The sequence below is a fragment of the Cupressus sempervirens genome, chromosome 2 (genome assembly GCF_028749045.1).
Source record: "Cupressus sempervirens isolate cs-2001-9-10 chromosome 2, ASM2874904v1, whole genome shotgun sequence".
Lineage (NCBI taxonomy): Eukaryota > Viridiplantae > Streptophyta > Pinopsida > Cupressales > Cupressaceae > Cupressus > Cupressus sempervirens.
In genome coordinates, this window is record NC_143119.1 from 610,711,469 (window position 1) to 610,729,310 (window position 17,842).

Sequence of the window (17,842 nt, forward strand, 5' to 3'; positions counted from 1 at the left end):
AGTCATTACTCTAAGAGTTCGAAAGAAAGAGGAATAAAAAGAACTATGGACACTCTTGAAACTAGTAAGAAAAGATAAATGTTATTTCATAGAGAGTTGTTGGAGATGTGTTTAAAGTGAATTATTAAATTAGATCAAAAAATTATGATAAATATTGTTAATTTTTTTTCTAGATAATGATATTTTTAAGACAAGCCATATGTATAGAGTCAATATAAACATTTTTGAAATGCTTTTGGTCATATTATTCGACCTTGGCAAGTCAAAATCCATGGAAAATAATATTTTTTAGAAAATAATTTCAAAATGCTACTTCGATGCAGGAGCATCCTAGGTTGCCTTGTAATCCTTCTCATTTGTTCATTTTGATATTCAATGCTAACCAAGCTATCCTATGTTAACCAAGTTCTAACAGTGCTTGTTGAGTTGTAGTTATGACCAAGTTCTTCAATTCTTGCCAAGTTGTAGTTCTAACTGAGTTCTTCAATGCTTGTTGTTTTGTAGTTCTAACTGAGTGTTTTAGTGTTAACCGAGTTGTTCAAAGCTGATCGAGTGTTCCTTCATGTGTCGAGTGAACCTATTGTTTGTTGATGCTCAGATCCTTCTTTGACTGAGTTGTTTGTGTTTTGGTTCTTAGTTGGAGCTAACTCTTGTATTCAATTTGCATCATGAATTTAATGGTAGGATATTTTCTAGGGATGAGTGTTGACCATTTCAAGGCCATCCTTTCTATTTGTAATGTTCTCGAATCTTATGTGAGCTATTTTGGCAAGTATAAGTTGAGGTATTTGGTTTAGTATAGGGAAAAAGTTATAAAAAAAGAGAAGTAAGTAGGACTTAGAGAGTCAAAGAAGATGTTAAAAATTTGAAGCTAGGTTATAAATCCTGAAGTTGTATTGTGTATTTGGTCGTAACCTACAAAGCCTTATAGTTGGGCATGTATGCTAAAAATTGTTAGTTTGTGGTGACTGATCAAGGAAGTACTATACTATACTATTTGCCAATGGTGGGCTACTATTTGCCAATGGCTAATATTCACCAACTAACTATTACTTATATTCACCAATTTATGACTGACATGTTGTAACTAGTTTTAACCCTAAAGCGGCAAAAATACTTGTATAAAATGGCTTAGGGTTAGGGATTATTTCATAAGGTGTGATGCAAAAATTGGTTCTTGCAGAAGTATTGAGCTGTAAGGGATTACAAATTTTAATTAGGTTGTAATCACTAGATCATAATAATATTGGACTTTTTGTTTAGTGGACATAGCTCAGGGTTTGGTTGAACCATGTTAAATCTTGGTGTCTTGTGTTCTTTTCTGTGTGATCTATTATTTTCTCATATTGTTTATATTTGCATTTAATTTTTATTTTTGTCTAAATTTTAATTCCAACAAGTGGTATCAGAGCCAGGTTGTTTTTAAGTTATCCTCTGTAGGAAAGTCTCGTGATTAAGTGGGAGCGATGGTAGATGATGGTAAGCTGAGGGTTGACAAGTTTAATGGGTAGAACTTTCAATTATAAAAGATGCAAATGGAGGATTATCTCTATCAGAAGGATTATGTAAACCATTGGAAGGAGAAACCAAGAATCAAGGATCTATGGCAAATGATGATTGGGATCTTTTAGATAGAAAGGCACTTGGAAGCATTCAATTATGCCTGGCACCATCGGTGGCATTTAATATTACAAAAGCAAAGATGATGGAAGAGTTGATGGAAACCCTAGCAAAATTGTATGAAAAGCCCTCCACTTCAAATAAGGTATTTCTCATGAAGTGTTTATTTAATATGAATATGGCAGAAAGTGGATCTGTAATTCTAGAAATCATGAGAAATCAAGAGGAAAGTCAAAAAGAAAGAGGGACCAAACGACTGCTGGTATTGTGGGAAACCAGAGCATAAGAAGAAAGATTGTTGGATTTGAAAGAAAAATTAAGGAGAAAAGAAAGATGGAGACAAGGAGGCAAATGTGGTAAGTAACAAATTTGAAGAGGCTGCTTTGCTTCTATCTTTAGAAAGTGTTGATGATTCATGAGTTTTAGATTCTGGTGCTTCATTTCATGCTACACCTCATAGAGGTTATTTCATTGATTATTTCCAAGGAGATTTTGGGCTTCTTTATTTGGGAGATAATGAACCCTGTCAGATTGTTGGAAAGGGAAAAGTTAAGATTAAGTTGCAGAATGGGAATCATTGGCTACTACATGAGGTAAGACATGTTCCAAGGTTGAGTAGAAATTTAATTTCAGTAGGGCAACTCAATGATGAGGGTTGTGTAGTTACATTTAATGATAAAAATTGGAAGGTTTCAAAAGGTTCCCTTGTAGTAGCAAGAGGTGTGAAAGTAGGCACCTTATCTCTTTGTACAGGTCATATTATTTATTCTACTTTAATTGTTTCAGTGAAACATGAATGTTCAGGAACAGTTGAGTAGGGAAAACAAATAGCTATTGTAGATTTTAATGCAATTCTATGGTACGACAGACTTGGGCACAAGAGTGGGAAAGGTATGAAAGTACTTCATTCAAAGAAAGTTTTACCAAGTTTGAAATTTGTTAATATAGATTTCTGTGAAAGTTGTGTATATGGAAAACAAAAGAGAGTGAGTTTTGTGAAGACTGGGAAGGAAAATAAAAGGGAGAAATTAGAGCTTGGGCATATAGATGTATGGGGACCAGCTTAGGTATTTTCCCTTGGTGGCTCTCATTATTATGTTACATTTATTGATGATGCAACTAGAAAAGTATGGATTTATTTCCTTAGATAGAAATCTGATGTATTTCAAACTTTTAAGAAATGAAAATTCTTGGTTGAAAATGAGATTGGAAAAAAATTAAAATGTCTCAGATCCGATAATAGTGGTGAGTATTACATTCATGAATTTGAAGATTATTGTTCTACTAATGGTATTCGTAGACATAAAATTGTTCCAAAGACTCCACAAGAAAATGGAGTGGTTGAACGCATGAACAAGACTATAATGGAGTGTGCAAGGAGCATGAGGTTTCATGTTGGGTTGCCCTTACACATGTGAGAAGAGGCTATCAATACTATTACATATTTGATTAGTAGAGGTCCCTTTACTCCTTTGGGTTGTGGTATTCCAAAGGAAGCATGGATTAGTAAGAAGGTGAATTATTCTTTTCTCAAAATCTTTGGTTGTGAAGAATTTTTTCATATAGATTCTAAAATAGAACCAAGCTAGAAGCTAAGTCAAAGAAATATGTATTTGTTGGATATGGCATTAATAAATTTGGTTATAGGCTTTGATATTTTGAAAATCATAAAATTGTAAGAAGTAGGGATGTCATATTCAATGAGAAAGTGTTGTACAAAAATCTCTTGCATCAACATGAGAAGAAAGAAGATGATTATGTAGTGTTGGATAATGCTCCAAAAGATGATGTTCCATCCATTCCTCATGATGTGCAACAACTACAAAAACAAATACCACACACACCAATGAATGTTAGATGGTCAACAAGGCTAATTAGACCTCTAGAAAGATTTTCTCCCTCTTTGTATTCTATTTTACTAACTGATGTTGGTGAACCTGAATGTTATGATGAAGCTATGCAGGTGGATACTAAGATTCAGTGGGAGTCTACAATGAAAGACAAAATGGACTCTTTGCTGAAAAATGAGACATGGAATTTATGCAAGTTGCCTCCAGGTAAAAGGGTTTTACAAAATAAATAGGTTTACAGGTTGAAAGAAGAGGCTGGAGGTAAGAAAATATTTAAAGCCAGGTTAAGTGTTAAAGGATTTGCACAGAAAAAAGGCATTGATTTTGATGAGATATTCTCTCTTCTTGTTAAAATGACTTCTATTCGCAATATTATGAGTGTTGTTGTTACTAAAAATTTTCATTTGGAGCAGCTTGATATTAAAATAGCCTTCCTTCATGGTGATTTGGATGAAAAGATATATAGGGCTCAACCATAGGGTTTTGAGGTCAAAGGTAAGGAAAACTTAGTATGCAGATTAAAGAAAATTTTATATGGCTTGAAGCAAGCACCTCGGCAATGGTATCTAAAATTTGACAGTTTTATGCATGAGCATGGATATAATAGGTGTCATTCAAATTATTGTGTTTATTTTAAGAGGTTGGATGATGGCAGCTCCACTATTTTATGTTTATATGTTGATGATATGCTTGTAGTTGGGTCTAAAACATCAGTTAGCACATGCATTTTCTATAAAGGATTTGGGGGCAGCAAAACAAATCCTTGGTATAAAGATTTGTAGAGATAGGAAGAATAGGAAATTGGTGCTATCTTAGGTTGATTATGTTGAGAAGGCGTTGCATCGTTTGTCTATGGAGAATGCTAAAGCTGTTAGCACACTATTACCTAGTCTTTTGAAGTTGACTAAGGAGATGTGTCCCAAGACACAAGAAGATAAGGATAAGATGTCCAAGGTACCCTATGCTTCAACTGTAGGAATCTTGATGTATGGTATGGTATATACAAGGCAAGATATTGCACATGCAGTGGGAGTCATTAGTAGGTATATGAGCATCCAGGAATTGAGCATTGGAATGCAGTCAAATGGATTCTCGGATATTTGAGAGGAACATCTAGTAAGTGTTTACACTTTGGGGGCTCTACTACTCATTTACAAGGATATGTTGACTCAAATTTGGTAGGGGATGTTGATAGCAGGTGGAGTACTATATGCTATGTATTTACTGTTGGTGGGGCAGCTGTGAGCTAAGCTTCTAGGTTACAGAAGGTAATCTCTTTATCCACTATAGAGGCATAGTATATTGTTGCTACAAAGGTAGCCAAGAAGATGATATGGCTTCAGTTCTTCTTGGAAGAATTGGGACACCCTCAGAGGGATAAATTTTTTTTTATGGATAGTCAAAGTTCCTTTCATCTTGGAAAGAATTCAACTTTGCATTCAAAGACAAAATACATATAGTTGCGGTACCATTTCATTCAGTTAGTTTTGGATGATGGATAGTTAAAGTTGGACAAGATCCATACAGATGACAATCCAATAGATATGTTTACAAAGGTAGTGACAAGGGAGAAGTTGAACTCCTCTTCAGCTTCAGTTGGTCTTCTAGGCTAAATAGGAATAAAAGAACAGCAAAGTCCAGGGTGGTTTGATCCATTGAGAGCTCCATATGGTAGTAGTATTGCTACAAGATCAGTCTCCCAGTGGGAGATTGTTGTCTATTGTGGAGTCTAATATTTCTCCAAGTGGGAGACTATTAGTTTGTGGTGACTGATCAGAAAAGTACTGTACATACTTCATAAATTCTTTGGGCTACTATTCACTAACAAAGCTATTTGTTCTCTCTCTCCTTGGTGGTGTTCTCTATGTGTTTACTTCTGTTGTATTTACTCATTAATGTGGTTGGATAGTTGGGTGTGCTTTTGACCCTAGTTGTTAAACATCCTCCTTATGTCAGGTGATATTAGAGCTTAGGGTTTATCCTTGTGGAGATTGGATCATGTAGAACCCTAAGTGAATTTGCTTGTAGGGTGGATGATCTAAGGATTTGACCTATAACTTGCAGAGGGTTATGATCTTGTACAAACTTAATTATAAAAATAATTCGAGGCAGAGGAAATTTTGAAAATGCCATATTGGATATATTGAGACAAATAGTAGCCAAATTAGATGTTGTGGAGACAGTCCAGAGAAGAGGAGCACATCTTGATGTTGTGAGTGATGATGAAGCAATAGCACCAAACCCTAATCTATAAGCTAAAGAAGATCAAGATGAGGAAAGATTGTTGAGAGTGTTGTCTAGAGCACATTCTAAGCCTATTGTAGAAGTTGTTCCTTATGATGGAAAACTAGACACCAACATTGTGTTGGATTGGATCTCTGATATGGAGAAATTCTTTCAATTTGAAAACACTCCTGATAATAGGAAGGTGAAAATTGCAGTCACTAGGTTGAATCATGCCTCACTATGGTGGGAGCATTTGTAAACTGATAGACAAAGGAAAGAAAAGAAGAAGATTAAGACTTGGCTAAAAATGGTGAACAAGGTGAAGAAGAAGTTCCTTCCTACTGATTATCAAGTTAGCTTTTTGAGAAAGATGCAAAATTTGAGACAAAGCGACATGACTATGAAGGAGTATAATAAGGAATTTTATAGATTGGACATCAGATCTAGACATCGGGATGACAATGTTCAAAAAATTGTAAGGTATCTGAATGGATTGAGATCTAGAATTCAAGATGAAATAATTTTTATAAAATTGGAAAGTATGGAAGAAGCATTTCAATATTCCTTTAAAGCTAAGGAGATCTTGAAAAAGAAGCATGAACAAAGACAAAGAGGCAAAGGTATATCTTATGGAGAAGGTGGAAGACCTAACAATTCTATGCAAGATAAGGAAAAATATGAATGGAAAAGTGATAACAAAGGAAAGACTGAATGGAAAGGTGGTAATTCTTACCGAGGAGGTACTAGTTCTTACAGAGGAAGAGGTAATTCTTATTCTAGAGATGGTTTTTGTGGTAATTGTTTTAGATGTGGCAAAGAAGGGCACGGATCCTTTGAGTGTAGATCCTCTAAGAATGAACAAGGTTACATAAATGTTTTGATTCAAAGAGACATTGAGGGTTCACCAAGTGGACCTGAGGTTAGAGAAAGTCTGATGGTGAGAAGAACCTTGTGTAATAAAGGAATTGATAAGGAACTTGTTCTAAGGAGAAGTCTTTTCAAGACCAGATGTAAGAGGGCCAAAAAATATTGCAAGATGATCATTGACAGTGATAGTTCAACAAATTTAGCATTAGAAGAATTGGTTACAAAGTTTTAGTTGCAGAGACTGAAGCATCCTAAACCCTATCATTTTACATGGATTAAGGATGAGCATAAGATATTGGTAAGTGGACAATGTATTGTGAAGTTCAAGATTGGATATTATTTTTATGAAGTTCTGTGTGATATTATGCCTATGGATTATTGCCATATTTTGTTGGGTAGAGATTGACAATATGATAGATATGTTATACATAATGGAAGATGGAATTACTATACTCTCTGAGTGAATGGGAGAAAGCAAGTATTGGTGCCTTTGATTGAAAGTCTAGATGAGGTTTATTGTACCACTGTGAGAATTTGCATGGTTAATGGAAAGTAAGTTAAAAAGGAAATAAAGAAGAATCGAGTATATTTTTCTATAATTCCTACAAGATTGATTTATGTTAGTAATAGCCGAGTGATAGAAAGCAATAACCAAGTGCAAGACAATAGTGGTAACCAATTGAAAAAGGTTAGTGGTAACCGAGTACCAGATAGTGGCAACTGAGTGACAACAGAAGTTGGTAGTATTAATCGAGTGCCGGTAGAAATTGAAAGTTTGTTGAATGAGTATAAAGATATTGTTGTAGAGGATATACCTGATGGTTTACCACCAGTAATCTAAGTATAATGCTTTGTATGGACATGATTCTTAGAGCTATTTTTTCAAATAAAGCACCATATAGATTGACACCTACAAAGAATGAATAACTTAATAGAAAAGTGCATGAGTTGTTGTAAAAAGGTTTGATTAGAGAAATTTAGAGTCCATGTATTGTATCTGTTGTGTTAGCACCTAAGAAGAATGGAGAATAGAGAATGTGTATTGATTCTAGAGCTATTAACAAGATCACAATGAAATATGGGTTTCCTATGCCAAGGATGGATGACATAATGGATTGTTTGAGTAGAGAAAAGTATTTTATTAAGATTGATTTGAAGAGTGATTATCATTAGATCAGAATCAAAGAAGGTGATGAATGGAAGACTTCAAAAGATGGTTTGTATGAATGCTTGGTAATGTCTTTTGGTTTGACTAATGCACCTAGTACTTTCATGAGGTTGATGAATGAAGTTCTCAAGAGATTTATGAGTAAGTTTTTGATTGTTTATTAGGATGATATTCTGATATTCAGTAGGACTAAGGAAGAACATATTGATCATGTTGGACAAGTATTACAGAGATTGAAAGAGGAGAAGTTCATGATAAACTTGAAAATGTGTTCTTTTATGCAAGAGGAGATTGTGTATTTGAGAATTTTAATTTTAGCTGATGGTTTGAGAATGGATCTCAAGAAGGTTAAAGTAATTTTGCAATGGCTTACACCTGAGAATTTGGGTGAGGTAAGATCATTTCATGTTTTGGCTAGTTTCTACAAAAAGTTTATAAAGAATGTCAATTTTGTTTGTAATGCTATGAATGAGACCATGAGAGGAGATAAAAATGATTTTAAATGGACACATGGAGTTGATAAGAGTTTTGAGACTTTAAAACAAATTTTTTTTGAGTTACCTATATTGTCTTTTCTTGAATTCAATAGGGTATTTCAAGTTGAATGTGATAGAAGTGGTAGTGTGATAGGAGTTGTGTTGAGTCAAGAAGTTAAACATATTGCTTTCTTTAGTGAGAAGTTGAATGATGCTAAAAAGAAGTATTTTGTGTATGATCAAGAGTTTTATGCTATTTTTCAAGCCTTGAAGAAGTGGAGACATTGTTTGATTCCTAAGGAGTTTGTGTTGTATACTAATTATAAAGCTTTACAATACTTGGGAAGTCAACATAAATTGAATCAGAGACATATGAAGTGGGTTGAATACTTGTAGAGTTTCACATTTGTTATCAAGCATAAAAATGGAGCTACTAACCGAGTTGTTGATGCATTGAGAAGAAGACATTCTTTATTGATTGAGATGAATGTTGAAGTTCTTGGTTTTGATGAAATGAAAGAGTTGTATGATACTGACCCTAACATTTTTGAGGTATGGAGAGAGTGCAAAGCACCAAATCTATCAAATCACTTGAGTAAGTATGATAAGTATTTCATTCAAGGTGTGTTTCTCAAAGGAATTCAATTATATATACCAAGAATTTTTGTATGTAAGAAAACCTATCTATTGGAAGCAAGAGAAAACAAGCAAACGTTGGCTACAATAGGTATGTCAAGCATTCAAAATCAAATGAAAGATAACTAACACTTTCTTGAGTTTTGCAACTCAAAGCAACCAAAAGACCAAGTCCTCATGCAACCTCAAAAAACTCAACAAAGGCACACATGAGAGGCCCTATTGGTGTGTTTTTGATTGGAGGGATGTTGGTGTGCTCTCCCAAAACACAACTATGGTGACTCTCTTGATAGGAAATGCAAACAATGAGAATGAAACTATGCTAAATAGGTGGAGAACACTTCAACAATGGCTATGAAAGTAGCCATGTTTGAGAGCATTCAAAGGATATGGAGATTGATGCAAAAAAGAAACTAATCTAACAATGCAAAATGATATGAACTCTATCAACTACCAAATAGTTAGTAACAATGCAGCTCTAAAGAAAATCACTAAGAAGCTCAAATGACAAACTAGCATGATAACAATGTATGTGAGGGAGATGTAAAATGCTTGAGACAAGGGCTTTATTTATAGGCTTGAGAGAGGCCCTAGTGAGGTGGAATCTATGTGGCATCCACATAGGTGCCACATGAGCAACATGTAGGCAAGTCATGCAAGTGGTCAACATTCAAAGTTTGCTCACATATGTGTGAGCAAAACTTTAAAGGAGTGGGGGACAAAGGTGTAAGAGGTGTGGAAGGTATGAGGAGTGTGGAAAGTGTAAGGGTTCCTCACACATGTGTGATCACACACTTAAGATTAAAAGGGGGTTTAGCAAGGTGTTTAGGGTGATTAAGTGGGTTTAAGAAATGGGTAGGCTTAGAAGGATGAAAGTGATGGTTGTAGAATAGGTTTTAGGCTAGGTTTAAGATTAAATTAAATAGGATTTAATTTAATCATAGGTTTTAGAGAATTTAATAGAATTGGGGGAATTAAATAAATGAGATTTATTTAAAAGGGGATTTATGGGGGATCATGAGGATCATGCATTAAATAAATTTATTTAAATAAGTAGAAGAATATGAAAAATATAATTAATTAGTAAATAAATAATTATAATATCAAGAGAAATATTAAATAAATTAATATAGTGTTTAGGACAATTTTAAGTGTCTACAAGTTCTATGAAAGTTAATTTGATTAAGGAAAAACATTGTGGTGGATTGGCTGGACATTTTGGACTTGATAAGACGTTGAGTTTTATGAAGGATAAGTATTATTGGCCATAGATGTATAAGGATGTTTAGAATTTTGTAAGGAGTTGTGGAGTTCAAGTTGCAAAAGGAGTAAGTTAGAATACTCGATTGTATACACCTATTTTTGTTCCCGAGAAACCTTGGAGTGACATCAATATGGATTTTTTTCTTGAACTACCTGAGATAGAAAAAGGCTATGATTCCATATTTGTTGTTGTGGATAGATTTTCTAAGATGGCTCATTTCATACCATGTAAGAAGACATTAGATGCTAAGCATGTTGCTGAGATTTTCTTCAAAGAGATTGTTAGATTGCATGGATCACTAAGAATTATCATTTCTGATAGAGATAGTAAGTTTGTTGTTTATTTTTTGAGGACTTTATGGAATAAAATGGGTACTGAATTGAGATTTAGTTCTACATTCCATCCACGGGAAAATGGACAGATAGAGGTTGTGAATAAAATCTTGGGTAATTTGTTGAAATGTTTAGTTACAAATAAGCCAAATAATTGGGAGTTGGTATAGCACAAACTAAGTTTTCATATAATAACTCTATGAATAGGAGTACAAGGAAAACACCTTTTGAGATTGCTACTGGAATGTAACCTAGAGTAATATCATATTTAAGAGATGTTGTTGGTGAAGAGAAAAGAAGTGTTGAAGGAGAAGAAATTGTTGGGTTTATGAAGTATTTGGATGAGAAAGTAAATTTGAAGTTGGAACAAATTAATCATAAGTACAAGAAGAATTATGATAAGTCTAAAAAACATCATGTTTTTGAAGTTGGGGATGAGGTGATTCTTCATTTGAAGAAAGGCAGATTTCCTATTGGAACATACAGTAAGCTGAAGATGAAGAAGTTTGGACCTTGTAAGATCTTGAGGAAGTTTGACAATGGAAATGCTTATGAAGTTGAGTTACCTAATGACATGGATATATCTCCTATATTCAATATTGTTGATTTGTATAAGTATCATGAGTTAGATGGTGAATTTGTTGTATCAGATGATTATTCTAAGAAGCATATTGAAGAGGTTGAATAGGTATTGGATCACAGAGTTGGTAAGAGTACAAGAGGAAGATATTACTATGAGTATTTGGTGAAGTGGAAGAACAAACTAGTTGAAGATGCTACATGGATTTCTCAATCTGAGTTGGATTCATCTTAGATTATGACACTTGCATGATTCAGGAGAATTATTTCTTTCAATTCTAGTTGTTTGATATAGGAGCATCTTGGGTTTTCTTCTAATCCTACTCATTTGTTCATATGGCAGGTTTTAACTGAGCTATTCAGTGCTAACCAAGCTATCATGTGTTAACCAAGTTCTAACAGTGCTTGTTGAGTTACAGTTATGACCAAGTTCTTCAGTTCTAATCGAGTTCTTCAGTGCTAGTCATGTTGCAATTTTGATCGAGTGTTTTAGTGTTAACTGAGTTGTTCAAAGCTGGCCAAGTGTTCTTTCATGTGCCAAGTGAACCTGTTGTTTGTTGATGCTCAGATCCTTCTTTGATTGAGTTGTCTATTTTTTTGGTTCTTAGTTGGAGCAAACTCTTGTATTCAATTTGGATTGTGAATTTAATGATAGAATCTTGTCTAGGGATGAGTGTTGACCATTTTGAGGTCAATCTTTCTATTTTGTAATGTTCTAGAATCTTTTATAAGTCATTTTGGAAAGTATAAGTAGAGTTATTTGGCTTAGTATAGGGAAGAAGTTATAGAAAAAGAGAAGGAAGTATGAATTAGAGAGTCAAAGTAGATGTTATGAATTTGAAGCTGGGTTATAAATCTTGAAGTTGTATTTTGTATCTGGTCATAACCCAGAAGGCTTTACAACTGGGCATGTATGATGAAAACTTGATGGATCAGTAGAAGTGTTTGTTCTCTCTCTCCTCAGTGTTGTTCTCTATGTGTTTTCTTATGTTGTCTTTACTTAGCAAGGTGGTTGGATAGTTGGGTGTGCCTTTTACCCTAGTGTTCAACCTCCTCCTTGCGTCATACTTGGGAGAGTTGGAAGATGTATTAGAAAAAAATTACATAGACAAAGGGATTTCATTACCAAATGATTATTATGTTGTGTGACATTGAGGCATAAAAGTTGGGAAGCTCCCTTTAGTTCACTCATATTTTGTCTTTCCCTGTTTGCATTCACAAGATAAGTCACCATTTCTCTTTGATGATTTTTTCCTTGTGCATTGGACCTAGTTATATTGTCTTGACCTCTCCATTTTAGTGCATTTCTTGTACTCTTATCCATGTATGAGTTATCTACATGTTAAAAGGCTCAAAAGGTTAATCTTCCTTTATATTTATAAATTGGATTGGTCTAAAGAGAACTTGATATTGGTTAGGTGAAGGTTAACTTTGATGGGACATCAAAAGGAAACCAAGGCCCAAATGGTGTAGGGTATGTGGCAAGAGACCATAGCAATGTGATTCCTAGTGAGAATTCAAAAAAATTAGGTATAATGACAAATAACTTTGTTGAGTTTTGTGTTTCCCTCTAAGGTTTAAAATGTGGTATTAACTTGGAATTAGTTTTCCTATACTTGGAGGTGAATCACATATCACAATAAATACAATTTGACAAAATGTTACTCTAAATTGGAAGCTAAAAATTTACCTTAATTTTACATGAGAGCTAATTGATAAACTAAATGATTTCATAATTGCCAGTGTGTATTGAGAAGAAAACATGTTGGCTAATGACTTGGCCAAAGTGATCGATAGGAAAATATTCCTTTCCTAGTCAAATTAGCCTCCATGGAGGAAGGTCATATTCTTCACTAGTTCAAAAATTATGGTGTGATGGTGTGGGGTTCTCTAATAAATGAGGTGTGTGGATATTCAAAGATGAACATGTGATCTTTTTTTGAGTCTATGAAAAAAATAAACAATATACTTTTCAATTGAAGTAGAATTACCCAAATCACTCCTGATAATTATGAAATTAATTGGACAAAGTTTTTAGAAGAGGTTAAATGAAGATAAATTTGTGCTGGTAGATTATCTTCTCAACACATCAAAGGATTTCTTTTCCTAGTATAAAGAAGTGACCGTGGTAATTAATATGTTTTATAGTGGTCATACTCAGATATGCAGGAGGCTTGATATGATGAAGATAAACATAAATGGATAAAAAAAACTGTGATGTTTAAGAGATGGATGTATGAAAGGAATTGAATAGGTTAAAAAAATAATATTTATTATATCTAGTGTTATTTCTTGAGTCGTCATTCTAGAAGTTCAATTTAAAGAAGAAGAGGAATAGAAACATACCCTTAAGATTGGTAAGCAAGAAAATTTAGATATCATTTATGATATATATGTCAAGTGTTAAAAATACACTTTTGAATTAAACCCACAGTTGTATTATTCATGTTGTTAAGGTTGTTCATGGTGTCAATGAGTTAATACATAAAATCTCTAAAATGTTTTTGGTTACATTATTGGACACTAGGGAATCAAATTCCATGAAAAATATCATGTGTCAACAACTAATCTAAAAATAATACCTAGGAGAGATAGAATATGTAATAAATAATGTTGACCCAAAAAAATAGTTACCACTACTCAGGGATTATTATGGTGTTTTGTGTTGGGGCAAAGAAGTGGGGAAGCTTCCTCTCATTTAAATGGAGATTTTTGAAAACTGATTAAAATGATGCAAATTATTTAGAGAGGAGTGTATGAAAGGAATTGGATAGAATAGGAGTTAATATTTATTTTACCTAGTGGTAGGTTATGAATTACTACCCTAGAGTTCGAGGGAAAGAGGAAGAATAAAAATTATGGACACACTCTTGAAACTGATAAGTAAGAAAAGATAAATGTTATTCACAAAGAGGTGTTAGAGATGTGTTTGAAGTGCATTTCTAAATCAAATTAAAACCTTATGATACATGTTGATCTACTCTTGATAATGAATTTTTGAAGACAATACATAGATAGAGCCAATACAAACATTTTTGTAATGTTTTTGGTCACATTGTTGGACCTTGGGGCATCAAAATCCATTGCAAGGACCACTTTCCAAAAAATGGTTTGGAAATGCTACTTGGGAGAGTTGGAAGATGTGTTAAACACTTTTTACCTAGACAAAGGGATGTCATTACCAAAGGATTATCATGTTGTTTGAAATTGGGGCAGAAAACTTTGGAAGCTCCCTCCAATTCATTCAGATTCTTTGACTTTCAACATTTGCATTTACGAGAGAAGTTTTTATTTCTCTTTCATGGGTTTTTCCTTGTGTACTAGACCTAGTTGTATTGTCTTTACCTATACATTTAGTGCATGTTTGGCACTCTTATCAATATATGTGTCCTCTACACATGCTTCTTTAGCATCCCTTACTTTCTAGTTATTTTCAAACTCATTCTTGAATTCCTTTGTTTAGGGGCATTTGTTTTGGTTCCTTTAAGATGAATAACTTCTCAATATTATGCATGTTATTATCAAATGTGTCAATTAATTCACTCTCAAGGTTTATTTCTTTGTCCTCCTCATTCAATGTTGAATTTATTAATAGAACGTCTACTTGATTAGCAAGATTTTAATACACTTTGTTAGGAAGTACTAAGTGTCTGTCTCTTTCCTCCCACCAAGGCTATATATTTTTGTTAGTTGGGGTTTTATGACTACAATTTTGAATTATGTTTTGTCTATTAATTCTTAGGAGGCTTGAGTTCTCAATATTTTGGACAATTCCTCTTAATTTTATTTGTCATTCTCCTTATTATCTCAATCAAAGAGATTTTCTAATTGATCATTTTTGCACTTTATGGGTGCTTCTAATTCATGTATTGTCTATGTTAGGCTGAATTTCTATTAATTCCATGAGGTACATTACATATTGGTGTTACATTATTCCTCTTTTCATTGGATTATTATCTCGTATAGTTTTAGGCTAACCATCGGTGGGTTGGGGTTGCTAGCATGAATGTTGATGGTATTCCTTTAGGTGAGTATCCTAATAGTTTCAAGAGAACTTAGGAAATTGTTAACATGATTGAAATGTTGCATTCATGACTATGTTTGTCATACATGTCAACATAGCATTATTTTTGTAAATACTGGCAGAGTAGTAGATAGAGAAAGAAATCATATGGATGGACTATTGATCAGGTCAAGTGCAATTAAGGGCATGTTCTACATGGTATCTTGATGAAGTGGTTAAGTGCACATATAGAGAGTCAAATACATGTAGAAGATATTCTTGATTTATAAAGGATAGTTTCTAGACAGAGTACCTGACAAGCAATTTTTGATGATTGATTTGTATCTCTTTACAAAGATAAAAATCATGATATGCATAGTTAGACAGTGATCAAAGATATCATGGTGATGATAGCAGTGAGTGTGCAAGGTTTGAGATTGTATGTGTGATATGTTGTAAAGACTATGAGCTAATAGCATTATGTAATTGTAAAATAATTAATTATCTTAATGAGGTCCTATTGTAATTAATTGGGAAAGCCTCAAGGCTGACTCAGGGAATTATTTTGAGGATATGGTATAGAGGAAGGATATTTTCCTAGTTATGAAGTGTGGAATTCAAGTTTGATATGAGAAGTGTTTGGTAAATGCGAGTAAGAAATCCAAGGGATTATTGGATGTGAAGTTGGTGATCTAGTATCGAGATCAGAAGAGAAGTTTGGTCAAAGAATAGAGGAGTTATACATTTATATTATTCTACAATTTATAATATAGAGATTAGTTGGAAAGTGAGTTTAGTGGTCTTGCTCCTGAAGTTGTTTGGAGATTGGGTCCATCTACCTTCTACAACTCCTAAAAGAGTTGGCACAACTCCTAACAAGGTTGGAATCTTCTAATAGGGATTCAAAGTCTCCTATTAGGGAGTGATATGTACTGAATGTATTTCATTATCTCCTAATAGAGTCCATCCTCTAACAAGGAACATTTATATTAGTACATTTTTTTTGGGGTACCATATGCACTAGGGTTTTCCCTCTAATCAAGGTTTCCCTGGTTAACATATCCAGTGTTATAGTGTATGAGTATCTTGTTATGGTTGTTGATTATAGTGTTCACATGTTTAAGGATGAATAAGGTTGATAAGTGTTTTAATAGTTGGATAACTAATTCATGCGCCACACCACACCCCCCCCCCCCCCCTCTTAGTTATCTTGGTGGACTTTACTTTCTAACAATTTGTATCATAGCATGAAGTCCTTGAAGAGAAAGCTTAATAGCTTTGGGAGATCAATGGTGGGTCACTTTAGAAGAAAAAAAAAGTCCTAAATTTGATAGAGTTAACTATGATAGCTAGAAGGAGAAGATGAAGACTCAATTTCTATGTATGGGTCCAGGATATCAGCTTTTGACAAAGAAAGACAAAAAGGTTGTGGAAGAAATAAAGCTTGAGGAATGCAGTGAAGCTGAAAGAGATTTATTTATTTGCAATATGTGAGCCAGAGAAGCATTATTGCCAACTCTTCCTAAAAATGAATACAGTCAAGTAAGATCTTTAGAAACATCTAATAAAATTTGGAAGGCTTTAGAAACTACTTTAGAAGGTGATAAGAATGCTAAAAGAGTAAAACTACAGAATTAGATATGTTTGTTTCAAGATTGTAGAATAATGGAGGATGAATCTGTGAGAAGCTATGTTGGTACAATGTCTTAGATTGTTGCACGAATTTAGTCTTATGAAGGATCTAAAGAGGAAGATGAGATTGTATGGAATAATCTAAAAACCTTAACATCACCATTCAAACAAGTAACATAGATGATTGAACTTCTAATACCCTGAACTAAGAAGTTCACCAAGAAAACTTTACTTGGAAGATTGGAAGTAGTAGAATCAAGTTTGAGGCAATCTAGAGAATTGAATAGAATAGAGGTAGATTTTACTACATTGAGTATCCATCCTTCTTTATCAAGAAGTGCAAGCACCAATGGACACTATGCTAGCTGCAACTTATCCAGATCTGAAGAAGATAGGAAGATTGAAGAAGGAATAGCCCTACTTGTGAGAAGATGTTGGAATATTCAAATGTGGAAAGAGTACTTATGAGAGGGGGGGGTGAATCAGAAGTACTAAAATTTTTCCTATAAAACTTTTATGTGGAAATAAATTGCATGCATGTAAATACATTAAGTAAACATGAAACTAACACATGCATCAATAACACATAACACCTGAAATTGGTAACCCAGAAACCCTCCAGGAATAAGAAGGTAAAACTGGGGTGGGGATGATACCCACAAAAAATTACTGCAGCAATATTGTTTAACCACTTCTGATGGTTTTCCCTCTTAAAGGCTTTACACTGTGTCAATAGTGACCTGGTTAGAGGATTTACAAACACTTAATATGAAGTATCACCCTGTTAAAGGATTTAATCACCTATCTCTAGGATCAATGAAATAGCTGTTAAGCTAACCTATCACCATAGGATTTCCATGCTAATACAATGGCTAGAAAGTATTAGGTAAAATGAACCTGATAGTTTACAATCCTTGATTGCTGAATGTTGGCTCTGTTCTGCTTCGTCTGATCTTGATCCTTTGTGATCTGATATCTTTCGCTTCTGAAAATAGTATATCAACCACTCTATATCTTCTCCTCTATATCATCATCTTCATCATCTCCTTCTCTATTATGTCTTCTCTATGAGATATCGTCTTCCTTATAAAGACATTCAAGGATTTAGGGTTAGGTCTGGATCTACGATCCATATTCAATCTTCATTTCCGCTTAATACTTATCTTTTGCTGATTGGTTGCATGCCTTT